Raw genomic sequence first — 15510 nt, 5'->3', positions numbered from 1 at the left:
AGGGAAAGAAAACTTTTCCCTAGACCAGCTTCAAGATGGGATTTTTCCTTTGAATCTTTATAGAAAAGACATTGGTTAACATGTTAAGTAAGCATCAGAAGCAAAGATTTCCTACAGAGTTAGGTAAACGATTCAGTAAATATGGTGCTTACCACTTGAGACCTATTCAATAATATGTTTATAGCATCTTCTGTTTTTCTAGGTACTTGATCTCCATCTAAACTCCCTCTCCTGAAATGCAAATCAAAACTACAATGAGGTACCACCTCACACCAGTCAGAATGGCCATCATCAAAAAGTCTACAAATAACAAATGTTGGTGAGGGTGTAGAGAAAAGAGAACCCTCTTGCACTGTTGGTGGGAATGTAAATTGGTGCAGCCACTATAGAGAACAGTATGGAGGTTTCTCAAAACACTAAAAATAGAGTTGCCATATGATCCAGCAACCCCACTCCTGAGCATATACCCTGAGAAAACCATAATTCAAAAAGAGTCATGGACCACAATGTTCATTGCAGCTCTATTTACAATAGCCAGGACATGGAAGCAACCTAAGTGTCCATCAACAGATGAATGGATAAAGATATGGCACATATATACAATGGAATATTACTCAGCCATAAAAAGAAAAGAAATTGAGTTATTTGTAGTGAAGTGGATGGACCTAGAGTCTGTCATACAGAGGGAAGTAAGTCAGAAAGAGAAAAACAAATACTGTATGCTAACACATATATATGGAATCTAAAAAAAACAACAAGTTATGAAGAACCTAGGGGCAGGACAGGAATAAAGACGCAGATGTAGAGAATGGACTTGAGGACACAGAGAGGAAGAAGGGTAAGCTGGGACGAAGTGAGAGAGTGGCATGGACTAATATATACTACCAAGTGTAAAATAGATAGCTATTGGGAAGCAGCCGCACAGCACAGGGAGATCAGCTCAGTGCTTTGTGACCACCAGGAGGGGTGGGATAGGGAGGGTGGGAGGGAGACGCAAGAGGGAGGAGATATGGGGATATATGTATATTTATAGCTGATTCACTTTGTTATAAAGCAGAAACTAACACACCATTGTAAAGCAATTATACTCCAATTAAGATGTTAAAAAAAAAAAAAGAAATAGACTTCTCTCAAGTTCTTTGGCTTCAAATATCATCAGTATGCTGACAATAATTTCTTTTTCTCTCAAACCCTTACCCAGCCCCAGAGCTCCTGTATCCAATATCTATTTGACCTTTATACGTAAGCATGTAATAATAAACTTAAAAGTTACCCCTTGTACAGGGCTTAAATTGTGCCAGATATTAATCCATTTCAACTGTGTACACATTCCATGAAGTAGATTAACTCCACATCCCCATTTTTCAGATGATAAAATGGAGGCACAGAGAGATTAATACCTTACCTAAGATCAAATTCTTAGTAAGTCAAAAGTAGTAAATAAGAAACAAAAACATTGAAACGCTAGACAAAAATATGTGCTAGTTTTTTTGAGTGAGGACAATATCTGGCTAGGCAGTAGGTTTATCGAGGGTCTGTTCATTAGTGATTATTTTTTATGACCATTGTTTTCATGTTCAGCTTTGTAACTTTGGGCATTCGATAATAAATACATAAGAAATGAAGATTCTCTGCAGTAACTTTATCACATAATATTTTGGATCAAATGAGATAACACTAATATATATTAGGATTTTGACATATCTTAAATGTTCAAAAGTGTGAGTGTGTGTGTGTATCCATTTGAAAGGATATATACCAATGTTAATAGATATTATCTCTCATTGATTTATATTTTTAAAAGTTAACATTTTATTTTATTTTTTAATTTTATTTTTTTAATGAAAATATAGTTGATTTACAAAGTTGTGTTAGTTTCAGATGTACTACAAAGTAGTGATTCAGTTATACATATATATATTCTTTTTCATAAAAGTTAACATTTTAAATGTTAATTTTCTACATCTATTACTCATTTTTCTTATTCATAGTTAATATGTTTTATTATAAAAAAGTGAGACAATATAAAAGGGAGAAGATGCATAATTCTGTCAATATTTCAGTGTGTGTCTATTATTCCACGTTATTTTGAATGCTTATTCGTTCATGTTTGTTTTTCACAAAAATAGGATTATACGGTGTATACTAATTGATCGATGAAAAATTCATGCAGTTTTGGAAGCTGCAATGTATATGTATATAGGTTATAATCAGATGGATGAGTTTGTGAGTGAAAAGAAGGCCTGATATATCTATACATTCTATTGGTCAATGTTTTCAGGAATATTTGACCAAGGTAAAGTGTCATTTTTGTATTAATTTCAGATGCTGCAGGTTCATCCAACATCTAGTCCCAACCAACTTCTCCCTTGCTGCCTCTATTATAGAGGCTGTGAAAGCTGAATACTGTTTTTTTCCAGCCTCCTTTACACTAGGAGTGGCCTTGGTGTGTTTTGCCCTTTGAGATGTAAGGAGAAATCTGTTGGCACTACCTTTTTCCCTTTTACCTTCTTCCAGCCCTGATCACAGATTGTCCAGAGCTGCAATTGTCATAATGTGACCACAGGTTAAGACCATGAGAAAAAAGAAAAGAGAATCACAGAAATTCTGGCCCTGATAATGGTCAAGCCTCTGAACCAATGTCAACAGCCCCAATCTCCAAATTTCTCATTACAGGAGCAAAATAAGCATTTGTTTAAGCCACTGTTGGTTGGATTTTCTGCTACTTTTAACCAAATAGCTCCCTTAACTGATAAGTTACTGTAAAAAGTTAACAAATTTATCTTACTCTAGAACTTTTAAAGTCACTTAATTCCAGGAGACATCACTGTTCAGAGTTTGCCATTATACTGGAGCTGGCTTTTATATTATAGTCTGACCTTTACAGGTCTCTTGTTTATAGCAGGTAGGGATGCCCATGTGGCTTGAAAAATAAAACTAAACCCATGGCCTTTAGTTCATGTGTTTCTAGCAGCTGAATGTGGTTTGCCTGTAGGAATGAAAATTCCCCAGAAATGTTAATTGATTCAGTTTGACAGTGCTTGCCACATAATAAATCAGTACCATGATGTTTTTGTGAATACTGATAAAGATGGTGGTATAGGGAAGAATCTGGTAGTTATAGGATAGGTATGGTTGTTTTGATTGTTTTGTTTTGTATTTAATGAAATTCAGGAAGATTGAGACTCCTTTCTCCTGATTGAGACCCTCATATATATATGGACCTACACATTTTAGTTATCTATTGCTATATAAGAAATTACCTCAAAACATAGTGGTTTAAAATAAAAAGAATTGACTATCTCTCATGGTTTCTGTGGATCTGGAATTCAGATGAGGACAGCTTGTCTCAGCTCTACTTGTCTGGGGCCTCAGCTGGAGACTTAAAGTCTGGGAGTTGAAATCACCTAAGGCTTTTTTACTCACAAGTCTGGAGGTTGGTGCTGGCCGTGGTGGAGGCCTGGCTGCGGTTGTCAGCTGCAGCCCCACACAGAGCCTCTTCATGTGACCGGGGCTTCCTCACAACATGGTGGATAGGTTCCCAGGGTGGGTCTCCAGAGAGAGAGCCAAGGGGAAGCTGTGTTGCCTTTTATAATCTAGCCTCAGTGTGACACAGTGTCACATCTGCCACCTTACATTGGGTGAGGCAATTACAAAGGTCTACTCAGATTCAAGGGAAAGGGACATAAGCCCCCTCCCTTGCCTATACACCTCTCAGTGGAGGCATGTCAAGGTCACAATATAAGAAGAGCAAGTGGGATGAAACATGAATAATATATATATATGTGTGTGTGTGTGTATGTGTGTGTGTGTGTGTGTGTGTGTGTTCTTTATGGATAACAGTATGGAGGTTCCTCAGAAAAACAACATAGAACTACCATATGATCCAGCAATCCCACTTATGTGTATATATCCAAAGGAAATGAAATCAGGATCTTGAAGAGATATCTGCACTCCCAAATTCTTTGCAACATTATTCACAGTAGCCAAGATATAAAAACAACCCAAGTTTCCGTCAAGGGATAAAGATGATATGGTATAGATATACAATGGAATATTGTTCAGCCATGAGAAGAAGGAAATCCTGCCATTTGTGACAAGATGGATGGCCCTTGAGAACAGTGAGCTGTGTGAAATAAGTCAGAGAAAGACAAATACTGTATGATATCATTTATATGTGGAATCAGAAAAAGCCATACTCATTAAAAAAGAGTAGAATGGTAGTTACCAGGGGCTGGGAGGTGGGGAAAATGGAGAAATGTTAGTCAAGGGTACAAAATTTTGGTTATGAGTAAGTTTGGGGGATCTAATGTATAACATGGTGATTATAGTTAATAATACTGTATTATATACTTGAAAATTGCTAAGAAAATAGATCTTAAATGTTCCCACCACAAATAAAGAAATGGTAATTATGTGAGCTGACGGAGGAATTAGCTAGCACTATGGAGGTAGCCATTTTGCAATATATGTATAGCAAATCAACATGCTGTACACCTTAAAGTTACCCAATGTTATATGTCAGGTATAACACATGTATAACTTAAACTTACACAATGTTACATGTCAAATATATCTCAATAAAGCTGGAAAAGAAAAACTCTCCGTGAACAAAATGAGTTTACTATATTTATATTCCATGACTTTCACATATATTTCTACATTGAGCATTTTTGTCATGGACTTTTTTACTCTTTGTGTGAGTAATTTATTTGTGTATTACTTGGGGGAGCATTTGTCTTAAAAATTGTTTGTTTTTTGTTAGGTTTTTGACCATCCCCTTCCCTATCCTGAAATCTAAGCTCAGAAGAAATCAGCAATTTTAATGGGAGGGCATGAAGAGATAGAATTTCCTTAAGAACACTTGGCTAACTCTTGTCTTTTATTAAACACTATACATGCCATGTAAGCCTGTCTTTGCTGCTTCTCCTTTTTCATATTGGTCATTTACTAAGCATAAAAAGACATCTAATATTTAAGATCCAGCTTGCTAATAAAGATAAAACTGGCAGGTTTCCCCCCTCCTCTCCACAGTGTGTCCCACCAGTGGCACACAAAGCAATTACAACTCACCAGTTAGCCCTTTCCTGTGTGATAGTGTCAGCAATTTTGCTCAGGGTTTCTTTTTTGGATGAACAATGGCAGAAATAATGGCCTAATTCACTAAAAACAAAAACAAAAACCCATCCCTGTTGCTTTCTCCAAAACAATGCAATTTTTTAAATTATAGTTGATTTACAATGTTGTGTTAATTTCTACTGTACAGCAAAGTGATTCATTTATATATATATATATTCTTTTTCATATTCTTTTCTATTATGGTTTATCCCAAGATATTGAATATAGTTCCCTGTGCTATATAGTACAACATTGTTGTTTATCCATTCTATATGTAATAGTTTGCATCTATTAATCCCAAACTCGCAGTCCTTCCCTCCCCCACCCACCTTCCCCCTTGGCAACCACAAGTCTGTTATCTATGTCTGTGAGTCTGCAAAACAATGCAATATTAACCCAAGTCCTTCCTAATTAAACCAAGTCCATGAAATTATGCATTTTAATCCAATGAAGATTTTTAGCAATATCAAAGTGAAAGAGATTCTTTAGAAAAATATAAAAACTGAAGAATTAATGTGACCTCAGAGGAAAACAAGTCCTGATCTGTTTGAATTTCCTGTGTTTTAAATATATTTACAAGTTTTTTTAATGTATCCCCGTAAAGTCTTACTTCGTCTTCCAGTGCTGGTGTTAACACAGTTTGACACATCCTCGAGCCTTTCCATGCAATTTGAAGGGAGATGTTTGAAATATCCTGTTACTTCAGGGAACAAAGCAGTCATGGAGATTTCAACACCAATAACAACTAATTCTTACCTCATTCCCTGGAGGGCATTTCAGAACTTCTCTGGGGTTCACTTTATTTTCCAACTCCCCAACGCAGAAAATTGGACATAATCATCTCTCTCTACATTAAAGGAGCTAGGAAAAAGACCTTTTAACATTTCACCATATCTAAGATAATACAGTAACAATAGACAGTAATGCAATAGAAAACCCCTCTTCATCCCAGGGGCTGGGGAGTGGGCCACAGTGCTTTGTGAACAGAATTCCACTAGAGGGCAGTGCGCCCCGGGGAGGATCACGGCTAATGTGCCCAGGGGGTTGGATTAAGAATGTAGCAAACTTGACAAATGTTTGCGATATAATGTTAAGTAAAAAAAAAAAAAAAATAGAATTCAGATACTCTAAGAATTATGTATGATTTTGTGGACAAGCATCGCATAGTAGTTAAGAGCTTAATCTTGATCTTATTCGGAATCATCCCTGTCTTCACTTACAAGCTCTGTGTCTTTGGGTGAGTTGCTTAAAAACCCTTGAGCCTCGGTTTCCTCATCTGTTAAATGGAGACAATTACAGATACCACCTAGGGCTGCTATGAGCATTCAAAGGGATCATATATGTAAAATGTCCAACATGGTGCCAAGCATACAATATTGCTCAACAAAAAATGCAGGTTGATGACAATAATGACAAAAAATACTAAAAAGGAGTATAAGAAAATTAAAATAATTTTAGTTATTGGACTAAGTTCTTTATAGGTTTATTGAATTGCTTTATCTTATTGAAATTTATATTAGAGTGTTTGTGGTGGAATATATTTTTACTTTAAGTGAAATTATTCTCTTAGATAAATATTCTGTTTTTTCTAATATCCTATCTTCAGCACTTTTAAACTTAAGAGTAAAAAATTTTCATGTCACTACAAAGTGTTATTTTAGTCATTTTAATGTCTGGAATATCATTATCACATTTTTGCTATATTTTTATACTAATTTTTTAAAAATTTTTAATTTATTTTATCTTTGGCTGCGTTGGGACTTTGTTGCTGTGTGTGGACTTTCTCTAGTTGCAGCAAGCAGGGGCTGCTCTTGGTTGTGGTGCATTGGCTTCTCATTGCAGTGGCTTCTCTTGTTGTGGAGCACAGGCTCTAGGCATGTGGGCTTCAGTAGTTGTGACACACAGGCTCAGTAGTTGTGGCTCGTAGGCTCTAGAGCGCAGGCTCAGTAGTTATGGTGCACAAGCTTAGTTGCTCCACGGCATGTGGGATCTTCCCAGACCAGGGCTTGGACTGTGTCCCCTGCATTGGCAGGCGGATTCTTAACCACTGCACCACCGGGGAAGTCCCACATTTTTGCTACTTTTAAAAATTTCCTAACTGAATCATCTGTCAACATCCCAAGGGAAAAAAATGTAATATATAGATAATTTGTCTTCTAAGCCTTTTAAATATTATTCCTCATGAGCTCTGTAGCCTCAGGGATGGTACAGTATATTTCTCTTAGAATTCTCAGTGTAAAAAATTTTTATCTGATGGAAAATAGAAATATTTAATAGATTGTACCTATGCCAATTACTCATCACAAAATGATTCTTCAAATATGAGTTCCAATAATCATTTAGGAGTTTCTTTACAAAGTAACTGTATGTTACAGAGGCAAATAGGGCAGAGTAACTTAAGGCTAAAATATTCCATCACTGACAGTGAACGGTCATTCAGAAATAAAGATTTAATGCCTCAGAAATTATGGTGAATCAAATTGGAAATATTTAATTTATAAAGCTTTGATTTATATATTGTTCACTGTTCCTAGCCTTTTAAAAGTAGCTGACTCACCACCAGTCATCATGTGAAAAAGATCAAATAAAGGCTAACCCCAGGCTAGCCCTAGGCAATAGCTGCCATCTCAGACAGCTAGATTTGCCTCGATTATAACCACCGCTCCTACATCATGTCCATCACCAGTGTCACCAAGATGACCACCATCTCCACCATCACCAACATCAGCACCATCACCAACATCTCCACCATCACCATTACTTCCTCTGCCTTGACTAACTCATTGTACACTTTTTTAAATCTCCCTACTTACTTGATCCCACATGTTTAGTTAATAGAGAGGAAGGAAATTGGCTAGGAATTTCCTTTACATAGTTGTATTCTAACTTCAGGTTTAAATTATAATATATTCTTATGAAACTATTGATGATAGGTAGTCACCTCTATATCCAAACCAGGATAGTCTTAGAACATCAGGCTCCTGATGACCACTAAGAAACACCATTAGACCAGAAAGCTGAGGTACTGTCCTCCAACATACTTGCCCATCACAAATGTACTGTGATGGATCCCAAGGAAAGTTCTCAGCACCAGGTTGTACTCCAGAAAACAAGGGCCTCCATAAGTATCAAGGAGAAAAATAAACAGTGTAAATAAAACATGACAACTGCTTCAACTTACTTAGTCTATGATCCCTGCCCTTTTGGTGGCCCTGACCTACACAGAGCTGGGCTTCCAGGGTATCAATGAGCTTGACCAGTTTAGTAAGAACAATAATTTGCTGAATTATAGGATTTGGCTCAATATTCTAGATGTAAAAGATATTGCATACAGTGGTTCCTAAACCTGGCTGATAATACGAACCACTTGATGAAGGCTAATTTTTCGTTTCTATAAAACAAGTTCTAAACTGACAAAGGATTAATCTCCAAAATTTACAAGCAGCTCATGCAGCTCAATAACAAAGAAACAAACAACCCAATCCAAAAATGAGCAGAAGACCTAAATAGACATTTCTCCAAAGAAGACATACAGATTGCCAACGAACACATGAAAGAATGCTCAACATCATTAATCATTAGAGAAATGCAAGTCAAAACTACAATGAGATATCATCTCACACCGGTCAGAATGGCCATCATCAAAAAATCTAGAAACAATAAATGCTGGAGAGGGTGTGGAGAAAAAGGAACACTCTTGCACTGTTGGTGGGAATGTAAATTGATACAGCCACTATGGAGAACAGTATGGAGGTTCCTTAAAAAATTAAAAATACATACGACCCAGCAATCCCACTACTGGGCATATACGCTGAGAAAACCATAATTCAAAAAGAGTCATGTACCAAAATGTTCATTGCAGCTCTATTTACAATAGCCAGGACATGGAAGCAACCTAAGTGTCCATCAACAGATGAATGGATAAAGAAGACGTGGCACATATATACAATGGAATATTACTCAGCCATAAAAAGAAATGAAATTGAGTTATTTGTAATGAGGTGGATGGACCTAGAGTCTGTCATACAGAGTGAAGTAAGTCAGAAAGAGAAAAACAAATGCCGTATGCTAACACATATATATGGAATCTAAGAAAAAAAAAAAGGTCATGAAGAACCTAGGGGTAAGATGGGAATAAAGACACAGACCTACTAGAGAATGGACTTGAGGATATGGGGAGGGGGAAGGGTAAGCTGTGACAAAGTGAGAGAGTGACATGGACATATATACACTACCAAACGTAAGGTAGATAGCTAGTGGGAAGCAGCCGCATAGCACAGGCAGATCAGCTCGGTGCTTTGTGACCACCTAGAGGGGTGGGATAGGTAGGGTGGGAGGGAGGGAGATGCAAGAGGGAAGAGATATGGGAACATATGTATATGTATAACTGATTCACTTTGTTATAAAGCAGAAACTAACACCCCATTGTAAAGCAATTATACTCCAATAAAGATGTTAAAAAAAAAAAACAAGTTCTAGAAGCTTGGGATTCTATCATTCAAAGACTCCTCCAGGTGATTCTGATGATTCTCTAGGCTTGAGCGCCACAGGATACAGATGGCAGTTTCAGCTCTTCATCAATCCTGACATCACAGAACTCCCCGATCTGAGTACTCTTTGGCTGATGACAATAGAACAGCTGTGGGACCACACCAGGAAATAAGTGCCTGAGAGCCTAAGGTGGAATCCCTGGCTTCTCCTTGCCCAGCTCTGGCCCCACCATGCAGAGAACTCAATCTACAATAGATGATAATGAGATGCCTGCAGGCCTTAGGAAAGTGTTGGGGCAAGAAATCTTTTATCATCCAGCCCCAGTTTTCAGCTGACCAAGAAGATATGGTAGCTTTTATTGGAGCTCCAGAGCTATGCAAAGGAGGCCCAGGGGTCAAGGGCTTCAAAAATCTCTAATCTAGTAGGATGATCTGCTCTGTTTCCACAGCCTGAAAGACTCTCACCCGGAAACTACCCTGGCTGACTCCATTTAAAACCTTAATATAGGCTTCCCTGGTGGCGCAGTGGTTGAGAGTCTGCCTGCCGATGCAGGGGACACGGGTTCGTGCCCCGGTCTGGGAAGATCCCACATGCTGCGGAGTGGCTGGGCCCGTGAGCGATGGCCGCTGAGCCTGCACGTCCGGAGCCTGTGCTCCGCAACGGGAGGGGCCACAACAATGAGAGGCCCGCATACCGCTAAAAAAAAAAAAAAAAAAAAAAAAAAAAAAAACCTTAATATAATCACAAAGACTTTGGGAGGAATAGGCCAAGGTCGTATATCCAAACAAAATTATAATTCAAAAAGATACATGCACCCCTATGTTCATAGCAACACTGTTCATAATAGCCAAGACATGGAAGCAACCTAAATGTCCATCAACAGATGAATGGATAAAGATGTGGTACATATATACAATGGAATATTACTCAGCCATAAAAAAAGAATGGAATAATGCCATTTGGAGCAACATGGGCGGACCTAGCCATTATCATACTGAGTGAAGTAAGTCAGAAAGAGAAAGACAAATATCAAACTATGTCACTTACATGTGGAATCTAAAATAGGACACAAATGAACTTATCTATGAAACAGAAAGAGACTCACAGACATAGAGCACAGACTGGTGGTTGCCAAGGTGGGCAGGGAGGGGAGGGATGGATTCAGAGTTTGGGATTAGCAGATGCAAACTATTATATAGGGAATGGATAAACAACAAAGTCATAGCTTCAGTATCTTGTAACAATTGAAAAGAATATATATATGCATACACACACACACACACACACACACACACACACACACATATATATATCTGAATCATTTTGTTGTACACCAGAAACTAACACAACATTGTAAATAAACTATACTTCAATTTTTATAAAATCATAAAAGGAAAAGGCCAAGGTGATGTAAGAATCTGATATATCCTTTCCCAGTTCTAAATCTAAATGGGGACACTTTGACAACAAACTTCACTTAAGACTGCCCCCACCCCCATACAAAGACATTCCTACTTGTATCCTCATAAAGAATGGCTATGTCCCCTCCTCACCATTGTCTTCCTCCATCATATATTCCAGCTACTGCCTCTTTGATCAGCGAGGAAATCATCCCTCTCCATGGCCAACCGCACAATCTCTGATTCTAGCATCCTCATTATATTTTTATTCTGTAGGATACCACTCAAAGATGTCAAAACATTCATCCGTCTTCCCACTTCCCACCCTCTATAAACCATTTACCTAATAGAGCACAACATCTGGGCTCAGAGTTGCTGAACAGAACTGAAGCTGCTGAAGTTGCTCAGTTGCTGAACAGCTGCTGAGACAGAACTCCTGGAGTTAAAGGCTGATCGAGTTACCATGACATTTGGATACAATTCTCCACCCAGAATGTGGCCTTCCACAATAATTAGGAGCCAGTCTGTGCCAAGACGCCATACCTACAGTTCACGAAGGCCTGCATGCCAGAGAGGCATAGAGAAACTCAAAGTGGTAGCTTCCATCTGACTCTCCTCCCACTGCTACTACCCCCGCCTCTGCCGAAGACCAGAGGACCTCTGCTGGGAACACTCCTGGATAACAAAAATAGTCTACCCATTGTGTGTATTCCAGAATCCCCCTTCCACATGCCTCCACTGAAATTCCACTCTTCTCTGCTGGCCGCAAAAACCCTATCTCACTTCATACCCCAGAGTCAAGACTCACCGAACCAAGACTGAAAAAAATGCAGTGGGCTCCCGAGAATATCAAAGCTTGAACCAGTGCTTGGTTCACTAGAAAGGGAGGGGCTGCCAGAATAATCACAGAATTCTGCATTTCACCTTTGAAACAGAATATAGCAGACCATGTAAAGCCAAATGAATGGAGGGAATCAAAGGAAACACATCCGGGAATTCCCTGGTGGTCCAGTGGTTAGGACTCTGCGCTTTCACTGTAGAGGGCCCAGTTTCAATCCCTGGTTAGGGAAATAGGATACTGCAAGCCACGCAGTGTGGCCAAAAACAAAAACAAAACAAAACAAAAACACACGAAAGAAAACACATCCCATGCCAGTCCTTTAAGTGAATCTGACTTACCTACATATTGCCCTACAGAGAGCAAAGGAATGCACACGAGTGCCCACAGCCTATCCCAAGATTTGCCCATAATGTCCCTCATATACCTGCTCATATTTCCTTAGATCCTCGTCTTTGGTTTTGGATTCTCATTCAATTACGTTGAGTACCATACCGTATCCTTCCATTGTCCCCACACACAACACACTGGCCTTCATCTGTCAGGTCAGAGAGATTTAAACAAGTTGGAAGGGGCTCACTCTCCTAAGCTTTTCCACTATGGGTAGGAAGTTGAGAATATAGAATTTTAAGACTATGCTTAGTATGTGAGCAAGGTTCTTTCTGTTCAGTTTAATACCTTAGATTCAGTATAGCTTTGTACTATGTCTGACTTTGGATTCCAGGAAAGACCCAAACCACAAAGAAGCTAACTTCCTCATATCCAGGAAGGCTGAGCTCTCTTATGGCAGCAATTGACACCATCTATGTTCTTCTGTTAATGTGGATCCAGCATGTAGGTAGGGACTTGGCAGAGTGATAGAGGATATGTTTGTCCAGGGGCAAAAGTAATTTATTAAGAAGATGTAAGAGAAACAGGTCTTCTTTGAATTAATGATAAGAAAGCTGTCTGGGGGTTTTATTAGTAGAATTATTTTAAATGTGCTGATTTGGGTGGTTTCTGGCTTTTCAGAGGATGACCTTTGAATTCAGCCTCAAATCCTGAAGCAGAAAGTAACCTTACAGTAAACTTTCAAAGACTTCTGAGCTTCATGCCTGGGTTTAATTATCTCTCCCCAGCTGGGAACTTTGGCAAAGTTACAGAAGTGCTACTGCCCTGCCAGCAAGCTGACCATTCCTGTAGAGACTGATAAGTCATTCTTGATCTGGCTAGAATTCTCATCACACTTTACCTTAATTGATCCATGGAAAGCAAATTAATAGCACAAGTAGGAAGGTAAGTCACACTATGTGGGTTATTTGCCAAGTGGGCCGCAGTTCTGGCATGCATTTGGTGATAGATGTCAGTACTGGACGTGCTTGCAGCATTTAAATCTGGCCCATGAATTCAGTAGCTGGGACATCAAGCAACTCTCTCTTTTGGGCCACTCTCCACATTGAATCATCACATATTGCTCCCCTTCTCTTGGACTCCCTCATTAGCCTTAACTAGGATGATGTAATTTTATACCTAACACACTAGACACAATTCCACAGGACACATGTCACAGAATACAGGTGAGTCATGTGTTTTACTACCTGAATATGGCTCAAAGGAATAGAGACTTTTTTAAAACAGGATTTTAGCGTTTTAGGACATGTTAGTAAAAATTGTGCTAAGGATGATAGTACCCACATGAACTAGAATAAAGAGGAAAAATAGCCAGAAAACCAAACTCATGAGATGGCAAATTAGACGGCATCTGTTCAACATGGCATAGCTTCTTGAAATAACTTCACACCCTCCCAAGGCTTGTGCTTCGCAAAGCTAAAGAGCCTTATGGATTGAACAAGCCTGAACTGCAGCTAGCTCTGGACCACAAACCTCCTCTTGCTTCTCAGGGCTGGACCTCCAACTTCACTGATCCTTTCCAGAGGGGGTGTGGCCCTGTCTTGAACTTGACCATGCTTCCACATTCCTGGCCATGACTTCTGTTCCTCTCAATGACTACCGTGCATCTCTGGCCTGGCAATGAGTCTGTAGATTACATGGTTCAAGCACCCTCCTAGCTTGACTCTCCTCCCAATGCCACCCTTCCCCATGGTGGTCTCCCCTGGGTCCATGCAACAGCAGCTACCTCTTGGAATTTGAAAGGCGCTGAGGAGGTCTCCTTCCTCATTTCTTGCTTCTCTGTAGAAGCTTTCCTAATGCATTCATGTAGAATTGGCAACCTCCTCTTTGTGCTCCCACTGTACCCTTGTTGTAAAATTTGTTGAATTAATTAATTTACTTATGTGGCTATTTCCCCTACTCAACTTCTTAATGGCAGATACTAAGTATCACTTAACTTTTTAATTTCCCCATTGTCTTATACAGGGCATTCACGGCACATCATTAAGTCTTCAATAAATGCTTGATGAATAAATAAATGAATGACTGTTTTCATAATACCATCATCTTTTCCCCAGCACCAGGCTGAAATTCTATTATCAGCTGAATCATTTCCACTTAAATCACCCTGAAGTTACTGGTATGTCTATCAATTACAGAAAATAACACATGTACTTCTAGGAAAGTCATATAAACTTTCAGAGTTCTTCACTCAAGATAAGAATGTTGAATTTATATAGTATATTTTCATTTATGTGTTATTTCTTTAGATGATTAATCATAACTGACATTAAGAACTTACTGTGTCCTAGGCACTGTTCTTAGTATTTACATATATTATCTCCATAAATCATTACTACAACCCTATAAAGTAGGTACGATTGTTACCTTGAAGAAACTAAATCTAGGATGGTTAAGAAACTTTTCCAAACTGACAAAGCTAGTAAGTGAGAGAACCAGCAATGAACCTAGTACCAGATTCCAGAGCCCCAATCTTACCTGCTGCATAGCCCACCTCAGACAATAACCTGTTCGTCTACCCAAAACAGCAGACAATGAAGATACACCTTCAAAGACTATAAAGAAGGAAGTGGAGACCTCAAAAAGCAAAGTTATGGAGTGTATAGGCAATGCCTAAAATCTAAATTCTGTGATTCCCTTGTCAGTTCTTTAGTGAAATATTGTACTAGTGGGCTACTCAAGCCAATGGACAAAATAGAGAGTGAGAGAGACTTATAATTCTTATGTCCAAGTAGATTTCACTGTCTCTATTATCTTTCTTTTTAATTTGTTAACCTCGAGCTTATTATTTTTCCTCTTTATTCCAGTTCATTTGCCTTATATTATCTTCTCAGATACCTGATACAAGAAATGTACAGAAGAATGGGGAGACACGTAGATTCAAGGTAAGGTAAATATGTAAATCAGGGAAGAAGATATGAGGACTGTCACTGTGTAAGTACATCCCTGTTACAGCCATCACACCCCAACAATTTGGAGTGCCCTGCCCTACAACCCACAGAAGAAGAAATGGCCAATAAATGAAAAAATATTCAACTTCATTAGTAATCAGGCACATAAAAATTAAAACACCAATGAGGTATCATTTCATATCCACCAGATTGCCAAAAATTTTTAAGTCTGATAACACCAAACGTGGGGAAATAGGAACTTTCAACTCCTGCTTGTGGGCATGTAAATTAATATAACGATATCAGAAGGCTTCCCAGGTGGCGCAGTGGTTGAGAGTCCGCCTGCCGATGCAGGGGACACGGGTTCGTGCCCTGGTCCGGG

General features: G+C 38.8%; 1 non-coding gene across 1 annotated transcript; it reads left to right on the top strand.

The window, feature by feature from the left end:
* Positions 1 to 12006: 12006 nt before the first annotated feature.
* TRNAE-UUC (transfer RNA glutamic acid (anticodon UUC)) lies at positions 12007 to 12079 on the top strand. The gene has a single exon. It is a non-coding gene; the product is annotated as a tRNA-Glu (tRNA).
* The last annotated feature ends 3431 nt before the right edge of the window (positions 12080 to 15510 follow it).

This window comes from Lipotes vexillifer, unplaced genomic scaffold, assembly GCF_000442215.2.
Source record: "Lipotes vexillifer unplaced genomic scaffold, Lipotes_vexillifer_v1.1 scaffold884, whole genome shotgun sequence".
In the NCBI taxonomy this organism is placed as follows: Eukaryota; Metazoa; Chordata; class Mammalia; order Artiodactyla; family Lipotidae; genus Lipotes; species Lipotes vexillifer.
The sequence above is the reverse complement of the archived record's forward strand: the minus strand, read 5'-3'. Positions and strand labels throughout refer to the sequence as shown.